We start from the raw sequence: 20,150 nt of genomic DNA on the forward strand, positions 1-20,150 counted from the left end.
CTAGTTAGCATGTTGTGGGAGAGTCCACATGAAGGGCTGTGGGCTGTAACTCTCTAGTGCACAGTCCTCTCTTTTTGGCGATGAAAATTGTAGGGAAAGAAGCGGACATGCATGCTGATTTCACGAGCTGTCTTCAGGATCTCAGCAGCCTTGCTGTGCTCAATATCTTGGAAATCCACATCATTCACAGCTAGAACTTGGTCCCCTTCCTGAAGTCCTGCTCTATGTGCATCAGAGTCAGGAATCACCTTGGAGATGAAGATGCCTAGCTGGGAGGCCTTTCCTCCTCAGATGTTAAATCCCAACTGAGCTCCAGGAGGCTTCTTCAGTGTGATGGTTTGGGGCGGAAACTGGGTCAACTCATTGTTGTAGTCTGGGTGGGGTACCCTCTCATGAGGAGGAATCCATCCTGGAGGATTCTCATAGGCAGGCAGGAAAACCACCGGGTAGTCATCATAAGGAATCTGGCTGTCCATCTCGGGCAAGGCCCAGTGGGCTGTCCCTGACGACCTCAGGCTTCACTCCATATTCTAGATATTAACACCTTATGAGATAGATTATTTGCAAATATTTTTTCCACTCCAGGTTGCTTTTTTGCTCTGCTGATTGTATCCTTTGATGCACAAAAATTTTTTAGTTTGATGCAGTCCCGCTTGGCTAATTTTGCTTTTGGCCGTATCTAAGAAGTAACTGCCAAGTCCAAAGTAATGAAGCTTTTTCTTTATGTTTTCTTCTGGAAGTTTTATAATTTAGGTCTTACATTTAGGTCTTTAGTCCATTTTGAGTTCATTTTTATGTATAGTATAAGGGTCCAACTTTTATTCGTTTGCATGTGGGTATCTTATTTTTTCCAACACCATTTGTTGAGAAGACTGTCCTTTCCTTATTGAGTGGTCTTGGCACCCTTGCCAGAAATCATTTGACTATATATGTGGGTTTATTTCTGGGCTGTCTATTCTATTCTATTGGTCTCTTTGTCTGTTTTTATGCCATTATCACACTGTTTTGATTGGTAATATGTTCTGAAATCGGGAAGTATAAATGGCACTTTTAAGTTATGCTGTTCTAGATATTGAATAATAAAGAAGTGACATTAAACAATTCAAAGAATTTTTCCTGTTTTTGAAGGATCGAGACACACTTAGAGAATGAGGTAAGATGATTTTAATGGCAGAACGTATGAGGCTACCAGTTGGCAAGGAGCATAGTAAAAGCTGTGTGTCTAGCACTTCAGGTTTGCAAAGTACTTTCACACATATAGAGTCCAGTGGCTTGGGAAAGCTTCAAAAAGGCAGTGAATCTTGAATTATCACAACAGTCAGATGTGTACCTTAGTGGGTATTCATACCCAACACTCTGTGTCAGTTGCATCACAGTGATATAGAGAAATTATTATAAGAACTGTCACTTGTGGTAATTTTTTCCTTGATGCTGTGTTGTCTTTCCTTTTCCAAGCCAGTAGTGTCAGATTTCCTATATCTGCTTGTTGAATAGCAGTGGGCCCCATATGAAGGTAGAATACTTAACCACAGCACTGTTTTATATTTTGGGTGTGTTAAAAAATGAAAACAAAAACAAAAACAAAAAAACAGAAAACTGATCTGGCTGGGTTGTACAGGATGAATTGAAGGCAAAAGATTGAAGCCAGAACAGCAAATTTAGTGGCTGCTATAGGAACAAATTTCGGCTACTTAAGAAATATTTTCTCATCATCTTAATACAATGATGGGGATAATTTTGGTTGAGTATATTATTTGAAGGGACATTTGGTAGAATTTCCATGGAGGAAAAATGTAGTGTGCTTGTATGTAGTAGGCCTACCATAAAGATTTGTTTATTAGTGACCAAATGAATTTGTATCTGCAAGGTATTTGAATGGTGACCAAATGAATTTTTGTTTGCATAGGTGGGTCTCTAAGGAGTAATTTATTCACTTTTCCTGTAAGTGTTTATTGAATCCCATTATATGCCAGGGACTGGTGGCTGCCGCTGGTAAACAGGATACATGGTTCCTGTTCTTGTATAGCTGATACTCTTCTAGTGACTTATGTGGCCCTTGTCAATGTTCTGTTCCTCTCCTCTAGTTGGATTTTTCTTTTAGTCAAAGGCCACCTGTTTTGGTGCAAAAACAATTGCAGTTGTTTATGGTCCTATATTAAATAGTATTTATATATAGAGAGAGAAATAAACAGTCAACTACATTTTGGTTTCCAAGGAGATATATCTTGGCAAAATTTATTTTATCAAGTGCTTTTCTAAGAAAGAGTACCAAAGGAAACTGGCTGTAATGCCTTTTGGTTAAGATTTTCCTGAGGACCCAGATAGGGTTTTTAAATCTTGGTTTCTTCTACTCCCACACCCACTCCAAAAGAATCTGGAAAGCTAGTTATGACTAGTCCTGGATTTGATATTGATTGTTGGAGCTTTGAAGAGTCATATAACCCTTCTGGATCTTCATTCATTCATTCATTTCTTCATTCACTTAATAAGTCTTCATTGTTTACCTGTTATGTATCAAATAATCCTTGTAAAAGGGAGAAAATTGAGGGTTGAATTCAGTTTTCTTTAAGACCTACTGTAAAAATTCTATAAATTTATTACTATGATTTAGTAAGATTTAGGCCTTTTTATAGATAGTAGAAATATTTTTGAAAGAACTGAAGAAAGAAATTTAGAATATTTGTTTTTAGCTCTAAAATATTTTAGTGAGAAAATTCTATAATGGTGAATAATTTTAGTGTTAGTTCATTCTGAGCTGAAACCAATCAACATTTAAACTCAGCTCAGAGTTTTTCTTTTTAATTTTGGTAGTAGACAGTTCTGAATCTAACCTTTCTGTTGTTACAGGTAGCACCCTGGAAACTTAATGCCTGTTTCGGATGATTGGTATAATGTGTGTGTAGGAGATTTGGAAATGCTTGTTACCTCTTCTAGGTGCTTGGTTCTGAGTCTTTTAGACTATGGTCATCTTTTATGTGTAGTCGTCTTGGGATAATGGTAACATCATGTCACTGAATGCAGAACAGTCACACTGAAGATCTGAGTGCCATTACTGTGATAATTAAGCAGGTATTTGCTCATGCTGCCAAAAAAGTAATATTCAGAGTTCCTAGTGTGAGATTTCATGGCTTTATAAAGTGATATTTTCATTTTAACTTGTTGGAAATTCAACATAGTATTGACTATACATGAAAAGATTCAGTTATGCAAAGTAAAATGTAAGAATTTCCTCCCATGTGGATTGTTGCTTTTCGTAAATCTGGTTTCAGTGTTACCAAAGAACAGTGGAAGATTTGTTCTAGTCCTGGCTTTACTACATACTAGTTGTGTGACTTTGGCTGTCTTTCATTTACTAATCAGCAGTATCATTATGCACTTTGTAGATGGCAGATACGTTCTCATCCTAGGGATACATCAATAAACAACTCTGAGTGAGATGGGAAGCCACTGGAGGGTTTTGTACAAAGGGTTTTGGTCTGACATCTTTAAAGAGTGACACTCTGTTGTGTAGGGGAATAGAATGGGGAGGAGTGCAAAGGTGGAAATAGGGGGATGTTAGAGGTTTCTGGCAATGCTCTATAGGTGAGATATGATAGCAGCTGTGGAGGTGATGAGAAGTGAGTGGTTTCTGGATATATCTCAAATGGGGCTAAAATGATTCACTGGTGGGTGAGATGATGTGGAGTGTGACAAAGAGTATACTCAAGGATGACACCGAGGTGTTTAGCCTGAGCAACTGGAATAATGGGGATGCCATTTATTGAAATGGAGATGCCTAGAGGAGCAAGTTTGGGTGTGGTATTAAGAGTTGATCTGTGCATGTTAGGTATGAGATGCAAGTTGACTTGCCAAGTGGAGCAGTCAGGTAGGCAGCTGGGCAGGTCTGTCAGTCTTCATGAGCTTTAGTTTTCTCATCTGTGAAATGGGGAGAGTGTCTACCCTTCTCAGAATTCTTGAGATCAAATGAGAAAAAAAAAGTTAAAACTTGTAAAGCTGTGTCTTACATTATTTCTGGAAAGTAGACTGGCTACCATCTTGTGTCCTTTGTGGTCTCCTTTGCACTATTTAACTCATAGGCCACATTGTATTGTGGAAAGTTAGCATATGCCCTCCAAAGCCTGGTTTCTTTCCCAGTAGATGTGAAAGCTTTCTCTTTGATCCCTCCTGCAATTCCTGGGCAGCTTCTGGGAGAACTTGGTATGTATGTATTTCAGTTATCTCCAGGGTGTCAGAGGGCTTCATTTTGTGTAGAACCATACTTGAGAGTGTGGTACCAGACTTGCCTCTTAATAAACATAGCTTTGGGCCAAAGTAATTTATTTAGGTGGGAGGGTATTGTAGTAGAAAAATGGCTCTTATCTTTCTCAAATTCTTTATTTTAGGCTTTTTCCATAACTTGAATCCATTAACAGATAGGGTCTAATAGGTCAGATGATTTAGAGAGACCACTCTTCATGTTTCTTGATTCAGAAAACTTATATATTCTAGTTTTTTTGACTGCGTTACATTTTTTTAGGCAGGTGAAATACATTAAGTATGTATTGAATCTATTGAATTAAAATTTGCTTAGGATCCACCATGTTGAAAGCATCAGTCTTGTATTTTTATCAGTGTCATTTTGAATTTATTAAATGTCTGTCATTAGAGGTAGTAGTAAATAGTTATATATTTGAAATGTAGTACTTTTATAATCTATACTTTCCTACCAGTTGATTGTTCCTTTAAGAATGTCTTGGCTGGGCGTGGTGGCTCACGCCTGTAATCCCAGCGCTTTGGGAGGCTGAGGCGGGCGGATCACGAGCTCAGGAGATCAAGACCATCCTGGCTAGCACGGAGAAACCCCGTCTCTACCAAAAATACAAAAAATTAGCCAGGCGTGGTAGTGGGCGCCTGTAGTTCCAGCTACTTGGCAGGCTGAGGTAGGAGAATGGAGTGTGAACCCAGGAGGCGGAGCTTGCAGTGAGCCAAGATCGTGCCACTGCACTCTACCCTGGGCGACAGAGTGAGACTGTGTCTCAAAAGAAAAAAAAAATGTCTTTAGCCAACAGATGTAGTGGTTTTGGGTTCTTCTAATCCACAAGCAGTTTTGAACAGAAACACTATCACTCTTCACTGCTGTCCTCGTTTGATTATCAGTCAGCAAGGTTCCACTGGGCATCAGCAGTGTGCGCCCATTGCAGGTCCTCTGATTTGGAAAGGTCCTGACACATGCAGTGAATATAACTTGATGACTGCCATCTAAGTAAGTATGGTAACCGTTGGAATACCATCTAAGTAAGCATTCTAAGTGTTCAGTGGAAAGAGAATGGTAATCGCTTTAATAATGAAGGCCTCAGGGAGGTAGGAACCATGTTTTTCAGGAGATATCATGGGGGCAGAAGTTATTTTGGATAGTTTTCTTATATGTTTTGAGCAAAAGGACCTCTCTCTACATGAGGGTTTTTGTTAGGTCTTCAGATTTATAAAATAGGTTTACCCATCCGCTTAGTAATTGTTAAGTTACATAGTCTTTTGCTTTTCATTGAATTGGCTTACTGTACATTATTTTGTTTCAGCCTCTAAGAAACTGAACCATAGGTACCCAGTATATTACTTGACATAATTGTTCATAATTGTTGAAGAGAAACCTCAAACCTTGTCTTTCCTTTTTAAGTACATATTAGAAAATTTTGGTCAGTTGTAAGAACTAATTTAAAGGGGATCTATATGTTTAAATCTATATCTTTTTCATGCTTAATTTTTCCCCCTAGAAGGAACATGACTGTCTTAGTCTTCCTAAAGTATCTTTTAGGCTTTCCAAATTGTCTGATGGCTTTTTATTTGAACTTAAGTGCAATAGTTGCTTTTACTGGAGAGATGCTGAGTGTCTGAGGTTGCAGTAATTATTTATGTACTCCTAAAGTTTTTTTAAATAACAACTTTATTGAGTTATAATTCTCTATTTAAATTAAGAAGTCAGTAGTTCTTAGTATATTCATACAGTTCTGCAGCTATCTCTATAAACAATTTTAGAACATTTTCATTACCCTGCAAAGAAACTCCAAGCCCATTTGCAGTCACTCCCCATTTCTTTCCAGCCGCACCCCTCCTCTCTGACCCTAGCCCTAGGCTACCACTAACCTACTTTCTGTCTTTATAGATTTGCCTCTTCTATGTGTTTCATATAAATGGGATCATACAATATTTTGTGTTTTGTGACTGGCTTCTTTCACCTAGCTCTGTCAAAGCACATTTTTTGCAAGCGCTTTAACTTTGGTGGTAATGTTACAGATTTAAGGATTCAAAACCAAATATTCCCTGTCTGCTGACACAGAAACTACAACCTGTGCTGGGACCAGAGAAAATAGCAAAACGACCAGTTACTATGTGTGTTTGTAGAACAGGGAGTGAACTTTGAAGCTTTCATAAAATAAAACCACCCTAGTACTAATCCACCAGTGCATTCAGTACATGTGATTGCGTAATTGTTTTACCGCACCTTTCCAGAGTATTATCCTGTTTTTCCCTCGAATTTCTTGCAGCTCCTAGAAGTCATTTCTGATTCTTCCCTTTCTTTTACTTTTGCTCTGATCTGTGACCAAGCTTTATCATTTTTTTCCCTTTGAATTGATTTTTTCCGCTTTTGCTCTTAGTTTTATTGTCCCTGTCTTAGAGTGGACCTTGACCCCTGTATCTAAGCGGCTGTATCTAGGCTTAGGCCTCCTTTCTGACCCGTTTGACTCCCGCTGTCCCATTCTCCAGGCCATCTTGTCTGATCATTCTTTCTAAGGGACCACTTAGTTACATGTGCCACCCTGGAGGAACTCAAATGGCTCTAATACTTTGCTACATCAAAGTCATACTTTCCTGCTTGCTTTTACGACATTCCTGTTTGGTCTCTCCATTTTTGGCCTCTACCAGACTATGTCTCTGCCTTCCTATGCTAGGACTTTGCTCTGTCCTCTTCCGTCCTATTCTGATTTTCGAAAAATCTTCAGTTCGTTTTCAGTTTTAGTTATATTTAATTCAAAAAGTATGGAGGCCAGGTGCGGTGGTTCACACTTGTAATCTCAGCACTTTGGGAGGCTGTATCAGTCTCTTCTCACACTGCTAATAAAGACATACTTGAGACTGGGTAATTTATAAAGGAAAGAGGCTTAATGGACTCACAGTTCCACATGGCTGGGGAAGCCTCACAATCATGGCAGAAGGCAAATGAGTAGCAAAGTTACGTCTTACATGGTAGCAGGCAAGAGAGCGTGTCCAGGAGAACTCCTCTTTATAAAACCATCAGATCTCATGAGACTTATTCACTATCACAAGAACAGCATGGAAAAGACCAGCCTCCATGATTCAATTATCTCCCACCGGCTCCCTCCCATGACACGTGGGAATTATGGGAGCTATAATTCAAGATGAGATTTGGGTGGGGACACAGCCAAACCATATCAGAGGCTGAGATGGATGGTTCACTTGAGCCTAGGAGTTCGAGACCAGCCTGGGCAACATGGTGAAATCCTGTCTCTACAAAAAATACAAAAAAATTAGCTAGGCATGGCGATGCATGCCTGTAGTCCCAGCTGTTCAGGAGGCTGAGATGGGAGGATCGCATGAGGCCAGGAGGTCGAGGCTGCAGTGAGCAGAGATAGTGCCACTGCACTCCAGCCTGGGCAGCAGAGTGAGACCATGTTTTAAAAAAAAAAAAAATGTATGTGAAATCTACTAATTTCCTCATTTGTTGCTTTATCACTCTTATACCCTTCCCTGCATATGGTACTCCTTATCAGTATCTTGTCTCCCTTTTCCCTCTGAGCACCAGCCCCTGAACACTAGTTTTATCCCTGTCTTTCTCATCCTTCAAGACCCACCTTCTTCATTGATGTCTTGCTGGTTACCATAACACACCCTGATTTCTCCCTTCTCTGACATGTTGTTGTATTGTGTTGCGTACTTAAAGAGCCTAGCACTTAATGATTAATGCATAGTTCATCAAGGGTGTTTAGCCTGGAGAAAACTCAGAGGGGCATCATCCTTTGTCGCAGGAGTCAAAAGTCCATCAAGTGGAAGGAGGAGAGGTTACCTTTTGTCTTCTCAGGCCTCACAGGACAGAACCAATGAGTAGAGTAAATACAGATATTTGAGTAAACATTAGAAAGGACTTTGCTGGTCCAGGTGCTTACAGTTGTGATAGGCTGTGTCCCATCGTTGGAGGCCCTAATGCATAAGGCTGGATCATTTCTGGACAGGGTCATTGTAAAGGGCGTTCACATGATTCACATGGGCTCAGTTACACTAGTGATTATCTGTCTCGAGTGTCACAGTCATCCGGGGGCATTTTAAATACACAGATTCTCAGTCTCCACCTTGAGAGTTTAGGTTGAGCAGTCTGTGAAGCCAGGCTTGGAAAGTTTTGAATTAGGTGGCTCTTTTAGTCCTGAGATCCTATGAGGCTCATTTGGTTACCAGATTTTTATTTATTTTATTTTTATTTATTATTATTATTTTTTGAGACAGAGTCTCACTTTGTTGCCTAGGCTGGAGTGCAATGGTGTGATCTCGGCTCACTGCAACCTCCGCCTCCTGGGTTCAAGCAATTCTCCTTCCTCAGCTTCCCGAGTAGCTAGGATTACAGGTGTGCACCACCACACCCGGCTTATTTTTGTATTTTTAGCAGAGATGGCGTTTCACCATGTTGGCCAGGCTGGTCTTGAACTCCCAACCTCAAGTGATCTGCCTGCCTTGGCCTCCCAAAGTGCTGGGATTACAGGCGTGAGCCACTGTGCATGGCCAGATTACCAGATATTTATTGAGTGCCTGTATTATATGGCAATATAAAGTTTTTGGTTTTTGCCTTCATGGAGCATAGAGTCAAGGGAGTAATGCAGACAGAGAGCTGAAACCATGTGATTTCTCCTCAGGTAGGTATAGATTCTCTGAGGATACAGACCATTTCTCTTTTTTTCATGGTTCTTTATTTGCCCCAGAGGAATGGGCACTTTGGGATTCCTTCTTGACTGGCAAGATGATTAACCCGATGTTTACTGACAAGCCCTCCTTGTGGTTGGGCTTAGTACTATGTTCTTTATCCAAGTGTTTTCTTTACTTTTCTTTCTTTCTTTTTTTTTTTTGGGACAAAGTCTCGCTCTGTAGGCCAGGCTGGAGTGCAGTGGCATGATCTCGGCTCACCGCAACCTCCGCCTCCTGGGTTCAAGTGATTCTCCTGCCTCAGCCTCCCGAGTAGCTGGGATTACAGGCACTCACCACTTCACCCAGCTAATTTTTTGTATTTTTAGTAGAGACAGGGTTTCACCATGTTGGCCAGGCTGGTCTTAAACTCCGGACCTCAGGTAATCCGCCTGCCTCGGCCTGTAAAAGTGCTGGGATTATAGGCGTGAGCCACCGTGCCAGGCCTATCCAAGTGTTTTCATACAACTTAATGTCTTGGTTGAGAAGGAGCCACTCTATCTTCATTTGTTTCATGGCAGGTTCTGGCTTTAGATTTTGTTGCTTCCTGGTAATTAATGTCAGCTATCATTTATTGAGTAACCACTGTGTCAGGCACTTTGTGTCACATTATTGCTAATCTTTATAAACAAGCCTGTGAGATAGACATTAGGACTCTGTGGGAGCCAGGATATTGAGTTCCTGTTACAGAATTTCTGCTTCTCTTAACATAGATTGTAGCAGCTACTGAGTTGAGGCGTTATCTAATGCAGTCATCTGTTGGGACCAGAGTAATTGCAGTCATATTTTGGCTGTGTGCATAAAGCATATTTTGTTGGGAATGCCAGAAAGCCTGTCTGCTTATAATAGGTAGCTATGACCACCACCCTGTTACACTTATAATTCGTTTTAAACACTATGCTGTACTGATAATAAAAGATCTTCATCTGTTTCTCCAATGAAAGGCTGATCTTGCTACTATAGTTTTAAGCATGGTATATGGTTTATTATTCATTCATGTTGTGCCCAAATGGAAAGTCAGGGACTGTTTTTTTTTTTCGTATCTTTAACAATGATCTAGATTTCACAGAGTTGGTGTGTGACCCATTTGGTGGTTTCTTTTTCTTATCTGCTGTAGGACTTTGGCCTGTCACGGTGTCAGCCCTAGTGCCCAGTTAGTAATGACCATAAATATCTTTTGCTGAACAACACCAGTGAATTCATTCTGTGTTAGGTTCTTTACTTATTCCATCTCATTTTATCCTCATGAAATTCCTGAAAAATAGGTATTATCAACATTTAACAGATGTAAGGAAACTGAGAAAGGCTAAATAACTTGTCTCGCTTTCAGTTGCTTCCCTAGCTTTCCAATGCTCCCCTAGTTTTCCGATGCTCCCCTAACTTTCTGATGCTCTCCTGTTTACCTGAGGAGACTCAGGCATGGTTTGCATAAGAGTTAATACCATTTCTTTTTCTTTCCCTCATTTCTTCCTATTGTAGGCTTTACTGAGAAAAATTTGATGTTACCTGAGGTCAGGAGTTACCATCCTGGCCAACGTGGCGAAACCCCATCTCTACTAAAAAAATACAAAAAATTAGCCAGGCATGGTGGTGCATGCCTGTAGTCCCAGCTTTTCAGGAGGCTGAGGCAGGAGACTTGCTTGAACCCGGGAGGCGGAGGTTGCAGTGAGCTGTGGTTGCACCACTGCACTCCAGCCTGGACAACAGAGCGAGACTCCGTCTCAAAAAAAAAAATAAAAATTAAGTGGTATATAAGTGAACTTTTAGGAGGTGAAGATGTACTAGTATCTCAGACACCTAGAGAAAAGTCATGGATAGTGTATTTAAAGTAGTGCTTGTCATTGAATGTCCTTTCTGGCCAACAGAACTTACTGAGATGTGGGGAGCAACTTCCACAGTGGGCTGACACCTGCCGAGGGAAGTCCAAGGCCCAGGATTGCAGATGCTTTTAATATGAATAGCTAGGTGAAATGTGAATATATATAGTTAGGTGAAATAAATGTAAATCTTCACTAAGTTTGTAATAACCACAGAGTTTTTTCTAGTAAGAACATCTTCACGTTACTTCCCAACTTGAGCAAGACAGGAAGCTTGAGACATTTATTTTTTGGGGTGAAATGCTTTCTTTTTCATCTTGCAGCATGGATTGTGCAATTGTCATCTTGTCATTGACTTCTGCCTATTGCCCTAAAATTATCGGGCCGTCATCAAGTCAGCATCTGCTTTGTTTTGAAATACATGTCTTTTAAGAGCCTGGAGGCATATTAGAAATATACAGATTTTTTTCTCCCCAACTTTTGTTTTAGATTCAGTGGTACAGGTGCAGGTTTGTTACGTGGGTATGTTGTGTGATGCTGAGGTCTGGGCTTCTAATAATCTCGTTATGCAGGTACTGAGCATAGTACCCAACAGTTAGTTTTTCAACTCATCCCTCCCTCTCTCCCTCCCCTCTCTAGTAGTTCCAGTGTCTATTATTGCCATTCTTATGTCCGTGAGTACCCAGCGTTTAGCTCCCAATTATAAGTGAGAACATGTGGTATTTGCTTTTTCTTTTCCTGCTTTAATTTGCTTAGAATAATGGCCTCCAGCTGTATCCATGTTGATGCACAGGACATGATTTTACTCTTTTTTTGTGGCTGCATAGTGTTCTACGGTGTATATGTACCATATTTTCTTTATCCAACCCACTGTTGATGAACACCTCCGTTGATTCCATGTCTTTGCTGTTGTGAATAGTGTTGTGAGGAACGTGTGAGTGTATGTGTCTTTTCAGTAGAATGACTTGCTCTTCTCTTCTTTTTCTTTGGAGACAGGGTCTCACTTTGTTGCCCAGGCTGGAGTGCAGTGGTACCATCTCTGCTTACTGCAACCTCTGCCTCCTGGGTTAAAGTGATTCTCCCATTTCAGCCTCCCGAGTAGCTAGAACTGTTGTTGTGCGCCACCATACCTGGCTAATTTTTATATTTTTTGTAGAGATGGGGTTTTGCCTTGTTGCCCAGGCTGGTCTCAAATTCCTGGATTCAAATGATCCATCTGCATTTTTGGGGGCCATTTTTTGTCCCCCAAAGTGCTGGGATTAGAGATGTGAGCCACCGTACCTGGCCTGTTTTCCTTTGGGTATATACCTAGTAGTGGGATTGCTGGGTTGAATGTAGCTCTGTTTTAAGCTCTTTGAGAAATCTCCAAACTGCTTTCCACAGTGGCTGAACTAATATACATTCCCACCAACAGTGTATAAGAGTCCCCTAGAAATATACAGATTTTTAAAGAGATGTTGATGGAAGTGAAGTTAATTGAAAATACAGAAAATACAAGTGTAAGTTCAGTCTTGGCTTTTCCAAGTATTCATCTAGGAAGCATGTTCAGTTGATCAGACAGAAATGAAATTGCTGGTAAAGTTCTTGTAGTTAACTTAGATTATGATGGGAAAGGAGTACTTTTTTTATACCTGAACTTTTCTATTGAGTTTTGGACTGTGTATGTTTTTTGAATCCATTATACCCACTTTAAACCTTACGTACAGCTCATTTCTCCAAACCAAATATTTGAGATTTCTCTTTCATGTTTATAAATCCTCAAGATTTTTGCTTTGGTTTATTAGATAAGGATTTTTGGTGGTATAATAACTAGGTTGGGTGGTTTTATCTTAATCTCTCGTTTGCTTTAGTATTTAGTTTTATTTAATCTCCTAAGAACGAAGATTAATTTTAAAAAGGATTGTTAAACTTTCGTGGCCAAAGAAGGCCACGATGTGCCTTCTAAATGGCAGAGAGCTCCAAAGTTATTTAATGAATTCCACTCCTGGTGCACTCATTTATAGCAAGATGTGCAAGGACCTTAGCCTATTTATCATCCTGTTCTTGGTTTACCATTGCAACAATAAATCACCTTGATTGGTTCACCTTGTCTTCATGTTACAGACTTTTCATGTTGACCTGCTTAAGACTGTTTGAAAGCTACCTTTTAAATAATGTCCTATAACCACAATAATCCAACAGTATTGAGGACATGCCACCCTCAAACCTTGGTCCACCCACCATCAATCCACAAAGTCCGTTTCTAAATATTACCTAATATTCATCATCCACTCAGCAAATACTTTTTGAGCTGTTTCATGTCAGGCGCTGGCTGTGGATGAGCTATGTATTTCGTAGATAACACTGCAGTTCTGTTCTCAGGATGCTTCCAGCTAGTTGGGAATTCAGGAAGAATAGAGAAAAATATCTTATCAGGAGATGAAGGAAATAATTTAAATGTACCGTCTTTGATATTTTCCTCTTTGTATTATGGAAGCAGTACACAAGACTTCGTGGAAAATTTGGAAAATACAGGAAAGTATGAGGAAGAAAAATGTCATCCATCATTCTGCCACCCAAGAATAACCACTGTTACTACTTCATGTTTCTTGTCTTTAAAAAATGGCTTCTAAAAACAAGCAGAACAGAGCTCTGTCCAGTAAAAGGCTTTAAGGTGAAATTTGATGAGGGAAAGGAAAAAAAGGCCCCCAGAAATGTTTCTGCTGTTGTGGGGGACCATGCTGTGGAAGCAGCATCTTGGGGAAGGGATGTCTGGGAGTTCTCGGGAAGAAAGTATCAGGGAACAAAACCAAGAACAGTGTTTACCTTAGATTTCCAAGTTACAAGTGTGTTGTGTTCTAAAACTTGATGAGGTGGTAATTGGCATTCCAGATGCTTTTCTCAGATACTAATCTATGCTAGATGAGTAAATGGAGTCTTCCCTCTAGGACAGAATATGCGAGATGATTTTTAGATTGCAGTGTCCACTGTGTGTCCACGGTTTAAGGTTTGGAGAATTTATAATAGGAGAAGCAAGGAAAAAACATTTTTTTTGAAGGGTCTCTTAGGTACTAGCACTTTTTTTGAAGTCAGTGTTTCATTTAATGTTCATAGCAAACATTTGAAGGAAGTATTTTCCTCATTTTTGTAGTTCAGATTTAGGAAATGGATTTAATTGCTTGTTTACAGTCATAGTGTTTCATATTAAGTGGTAGGGGCACATGCAGGCTTTGGAACCAGAGACCTGGGTTCCGCCCTACCACAGTGATCTCAGACAATTCCTCAACCTCTTTCTTAATTTTTAAAAGGAAAAGATGATGATGCTTAACTCAAGGTTATTATAAAGATGAAATGAGACAATGTATATAGCACCCTTCCCACAGTTTAGATTTAGGATCAATGAGTGAGAGCTTTTAGTATGTCACTTGTAAGGCAGCAGGCCCAGTGCCTGACATATAGTAGATGTCCAATAGATGTTGGACCCAGGGCTTCTTACAAGCCCTCCCAACTTTTCAGGTTTTTAAAAATTTCTCTGTCTGTCTATCTGTCTGTCTGTCTGTCTGTCTGTCTATCGAGAGAGATGGGGTCTCACTCTGTTGCCCAGGCTGGAATGCTGTGGTGTAATCTTGGCTCACTGCAACCGCTGCCTCCTGGGCTCAAGTGATCCTCCCACTTCAGCTTCCTGAGTTGCTGGGACCGTAGGTGTGCGCCACTATGCCCAGCTAATTTTTTGTATTTTTTGGTAGAGACGGACAGGGTTTTGCCATGTTACACAGGCTGCTCTCCAACTGCTGAGCTCAAGTGATCCGCCAGCTTCAGTCTCCCAAACTGCTAGGAGGTGTCGTGAGCCACTGTGCCTGGCATGCCAACTTTTCAATTTTTTCTAGTGTCTTTCTCTTGGATTTTGAAGGACCTTAATGGAAAGATATATTTCATTTGAATTATCATGGTGGATTCTTGGATTTGTAAAATAAATGTCATCTGCACTGCACAGGAAAATTCCATCTCATCAGTAGTCTTCTTTGAAAGGTCATCCTGAACATTTTCCCCTGGGTGTCAGTGGGGAAGGCTAAGGGTAGGAAGGCTAAGAGCTCAGGTGGGAGTGGGGGAGAAGGAGAGCAGGAGGAGTCAATTTGGGTATTTTCCTGGCGTAGTTTGCTACCTACCCACCTTAGTAAGGACTGTACTATGGCCATGTGTGACTGGGATTGTAACGGAGCAGAGGTTAAGAGGGCACTGTGTGGGAGACGGGTACTATGTGGAAGATATTTGGTTCTCCGTGCATACTCATGCTCTTTCATGCACTTATTCAGTCATCAGACAGTTGTTGACGCTTTCCTATATGCAGTGCACTGTGCCAGTCCTTTGGGATTCAAAGGATGTCCTCGCCTCTGTAGGATTAAGCCAAGTTGATAGACAAGTAACAGAAAGTTACAGCTCAGTTTTAAGTGCCAAGTTAGAGGGAAGCTGGGGGAGCTTTGCCAAAGCATATTAAAATTATTTTTCTGTATTTGCTTCATTAGACCTTGAAGGCCAGGACTATGTCTTTGCAACTTGATTTTTCCCACAGCTTACTCTTTTTTTTTTTTTTTTTTGAGATGGAGTCTCGCTCTGTCGCCCAGGCTGGAGTGCAGTGGCGCAATCTTGGCTCACTGCAAGCTCTGCCTCCCGAGTTCATGCCATTCTCTTGCCTCAGCCTCCTGAGTAGCTGGGACTACAGGCGCCTGCCATCACTCCCGGCTAATTTTTTTGTATTTTTAGTAGAGACGGGGTTTCACCGTGTTAGCCAGGATGGTTTCCATCTCCTGACCTCGTGATCTGCCTGCCTCGGCCTCCTAAAGTGTTGGGTTTACAGGCGTGAGCCACTGCGCCTGGCACCCAGAGCTTACTCTTATATGCATCCCTGAATAAATTTGTATAATTTATTATTATTATTTTTTGAGATGGAGTCTCTGTTGCCAGGCTGGAGTGCAGTGGCACGATCTTCGCTCACTGCAGCCTCCGCTTCCCGGATTCAAGCAATTCTCCTGTCTCAGCCTCCCGAGTAGCTGGGACTACATGCGCTTGCCACCACGCCCAGCTAATTTTTGTATTCTTAGTAGAGATGGGGTTTCACCATGTTGGCCAGGATGGACTCTATCTCTTGACCTCATGATCTGCCTGCCTCGGCCTCCCAAAGTGCTGGGATTATAGGTGTGAGCCACCGCACCCAGTCAAATTTGTATAATTTTTAACCTGACACAGAGACAAGGTAGTTTATAAATGGTGTGTTTAAACTATATGTGTGGAAATCTCAACCCTGTAACTGGAGACATCTGATAAGTCTTAGACTTACTGATAATTTCATTTTTAGAAGGTAGAGGTGGAAATTTGACTAGTTAATTCATGCTGAGAACTTTGGGTGAAACTGGCTATTTTATTTTGGGGTTTCATCCTGATGGAAGTTGTGCAAGACCCTCTTGCACATGAGATTTTTAGAAAGGTGTCTCATGAAGCTCAGAGCAAAGATGGTATTACCTCCAAGGCCAGCAGAACTGTAGAAAAGAGTATGGTTTCATCGAGATGTGTGGGGAGCGCCAAGAAACAAAAATTGTGATTGTATGATTGCAAGTCATGATGGTAAGCAAAGGCGGGGATGGCTTCTAAAGAAGTCAACAAAGTGTTCAGGGTCATTGGAAAAGAAGCCAGATTTTAAAAAAGATTATTGAGATATAATTCACACATTATACAGTTAGCCCATTTAAAGTGTACAATTTAGTGGCTTTTAATGTATTCACAGCTGTGTGTAACCATCACAACAATTTTAGAACATTTTCATTACCTCAAAAATAAATTTCATGCACGTTAGTTATCACCCTCCTGCCTATCTTTCTATCTCCCTAGCCCTGAGCAACCACTAATCTACTTTCGGTCTCTATTGATTTGTCTATTCTGGATGTTTCATGTAAATTTAAGCAATATGTAGTCTTTCTTTTTTTTTTTTTTTGAGACAGTCTTGCTCTGTTGCCCAGGCTGGAGTGCAGTGGTGTGATCTCGGCTCACTGCAGCCTCTGCCTTCCAGGTTCAGGCGATTCTCCTGTCTCAGCCTCCCGAGTAGTTGGGATCACAGGCACACGCCACTACGTCTGGGTAATTTTTTTTTTTTTCGTATTTTTAGTAGAGATGGGGTATCACCGCGTTGGCCAGGCTGGTCTTGAACTCCTGACCTCAAGTGATCCACCTGCCTCGGTCTCCCAAAGTGCTGGAGTTACAGGCATGAGCCACCATGCCCAAACAAAATGTAGTATTTTGTGACTGGCTTCTAATAATGTTTTCAGGGTTTGTACATGTTGTAGCATATATCATACTTTATTTCTTTGTCTTGTCAAGTAATATTCTATTCTAATAACATTTTGTTTTTTTCTATTCATCAGTTGATGGACACTTGGGTTTTTCTACTTTTTGGCTATTAAGAATAATGTTGCTTTGCAGGTGTAAGTTTTAATGTGCACATATGTTTCCATTTTTTCTTGGATATATACCTAGGAGTTGAATTGTTGACTTATATAGTAACTCTATGCTTAGTAACTCTAAACAATCCGGGCTTTTGAGGAACTGCCGGACTGTTTTCCAAAGTGACTGTACCATTTTCCATTTCCACGAGCAGTGTATTAAGGTCCCAATTTCTCCACATCTTTGCCAACACTTGTTACTGTATGGCTTTTCTTTTTATTTTTGCTGTCATAATAGGTGTGAATGACTTTTATTTCCTTAATGACTAATGATGGTGGGCATCTTTTTATGTGTTTGCTGGCCATTTGTAGATCTTTGGAGAAATGTCTGTTTACATTTTTTGCCCATTTTAAAGTTAAGGTTTTTGTCTTTTTTTGTTGAGTTGTAAATATTCCTTATGTATTTTAGATACAGATCTTTTATTAGATTTGCAAAATGTTTCACTCTGTGGGTTGTCTTTCTATTCAGGAGGCCAGACTTTAAGTGGAATACAAAAGAGAAAAGGGCATGTAGTAAGCATGAAAACAAAAGAATAGGCCGAACTGCTACAAATATTTTAGACAGAGTATACCTAGGGTGACCCGTGGCTTGCAGGAAAAAAATTTGAAATTACCACAGTGATTTAAAAAAATTTTTGGAAGTATAATCCACATCAAGTATGCAAACTGTAAAGGTACAGCTTGATAAATGATCAGAAAATGCATACACACATGTAACCACCATGCAGGGTCAACACAGAGACTATTACCAGCCCCCCCAAAAGCCATCTTCTGCACCTTTGCAATCATTAGCCCTCCTGCACCCCAAAGATAACAGCTCTTTTGACTTCTGTCACCATTGATTAGTTTTTATATATTTTTTGAAATTTGTAGAAATGGGATTTTACAGCATGTTTTCTTTTGTACCTGGTTTATCTTGCCTAACATGTAAAATTTATCCATGTATTTCCTGTAGTTCATTTTCTTTAGTCAATAGTTTTCCGTTGTATCAATATCCAACTCTTTATACTGTCTTCTTTTGATGGATGTTTGAGTTTCAGTTTTCAACTTCTGGTCATTAGGCCCTTTCTTGCATGCATGTTGAGGTGCACATGGGGCATGCCTTCCCATTAGATGTATGTCTAAGAGTGGACTTGCTGTGTCATAAAGTGTATCTGTGTTCCGCTTTATTAAAGTGTATGCAAATTAGTTTTTAAGCTTTAAAACAAAGTGATAACTAAAAAGAGGCTAAACCCACTGTTTAATTTTAACAAAAGGGATTTCAGAGTAATTCACTCCTTTTTCTTAGTATCTTTTATGGTAGGAAAGTATTTTTCAGACAGAGAAGGGTAGAATATGAAAGATGAGAGTAAAGCAAACAAGTTCTTACTCACTTAAAATAAATAAGAATCTCCAGGCTGAAATGGATTCTTCCCCAGGATACTGAAAACTCTACCATTAATTTGAGGAACCGCAGTTGGGAAACTTCAAGAACTGATAAGGTGAGAGAAGCTCTTACAGGGGCAAAAAGATGATACCTTTTCCTCATCCACCGCAAGGGTTGTGGTCAGTACTCCTGTTAGCAAAAGACAGGTTAGCAAGAAAGAAAATATCACAGATTTGTTTAACAAGTTATATATGACGTGGGAGCTTTCAGAAATGAAGACTCAAAGACCCAAGGAAAACTGTTTCTATGCTTACATTTGATGGAGAATCATGGCCATGTAGTAATGTGATTGCACAAAAAGGGAATGATCTAATGGTAATAAACTGAGAGGGGAACCCAGCAAGGCCTGTCCAGATTCTTCTCAGCCTCTCTGTGTTGAGCATTACTTTTCTGCTGGGTGTGGGGCAGAACCCTTCTGGAATAAGGGTCTTATGATCTATTTTCAGGTAAGATGGGTCGGAGAATTCCTTTATGACCATGCTTCACATAGAAGGCAGGGGAAGTGACCTTGTTTCTGGGGCCCCTCCAGTTTCCTTCAGTTCAGAATCTTTTGGGGGTAATGTATTCTGAGCCCTGACACTCCTGAAATCTGAAGGTTTACGTCAGTGTTTTCATTTGTTTTCCCTAAAGAAAGGAAATAGATTTTTTTTCCTAGAGAAAGGAAACTAGAAAAAGTTTCATGTGACTTTCTGACAGAATTTTAGTATAGGTTTAAACAGGTGATTTGATAGCATGAGAGAAAAAGGTAGTGGTTACCAGGAGCCAGGATGGTTTCAGTATTACAAAAAACATTCACTGGGTTTCTAATTCCTGTGGGTTCCTGGTACTCCTGCTGCCGGAGGAACAAAGGTGAATGTCAAGTTCTGAATTTAGGAGGTCAGCTTGTAGCTAGTATCCTTAGTGCATTTCCTTGCACATATTTTTTGATGGCCCAAGAGTGGGGAAAGCAGACGCATTAGTAAGTAATCCCCAAATATAGGCAGAGTGCTTAGGAACCTGGTTAAGGAGTGCTCTTGTGACACTGGGGAGGATGTGGAGAATAGGACATCTTTTGAAGAGGTGATACTGCTTCTAAAATCTGAAGAGACTAAGGGAAAATAGAGTAGGGTGGGGAGGGCAGGCAGGTGCTGAGGCTTGGTTATAAGAGCATTTCTGCTGGATGGAGTAAAGTGATTATGAAAAAACTTTTTAGAAGTGGGAGGTCTCGAACTCCTATTCGTGATCACAGACCTCGTGATCTGCCTGCCTTGGCCTCCTAAAATGCTGGGATTATAGGCGTGAGCCACTGCGCCTGGTTAATGTGGTGAAACCCCGTCTCTACTAAACACACACACACACACACACACACACACACACACACACACACACACACACACACACACACAATTAGCTGGTCATGGTGGCATGTGCCTGTAATCCCAGCTACTCGGGTGGCTGAGGCAGGAGAATTGCTTGAACCCAGGAGGTGGAGGTTGTAGTGAGCCGAGTCGCACC

General features: G+C 40.6%; 1 protein-coding gene and 1 pseudogene across 20 annotated transcripts in view; one reads left to right on the top strand and one right to left on the bottom strand.

Moving 5' to 3' along the window:
* SIPA1L1 (signal induced proliferation associated 1 like 1) overlaps window positions 1-20,150 on the top strand; it is a 419,211-nt gene that overhangs the window by 9,903 nt on the left and 389,158 nt on the right. The window lies entirely within an intron of this gene.
* Window positions 1-20,150, bottom strand: part of LOC134728981 (PDZ domain-containing protein 11-like) — a 28,260-nt pseudogene continuing 8,110 nt past the window's right edge.

The sequence above is a fragment of the Pan paniscus genome, chromosome 15 (assembly GCF_029289425.2).
Source record: "Pan paniscus chromosome 15, NHGRI_mPanPan1-v2.0_pri, whole genome shotgun sequence".
Lineage (NCBI taxonomy): Eukaryota > Metazoa > Chordata > Mammalia > Primates > Hominidae > Pan > Pan paniscus.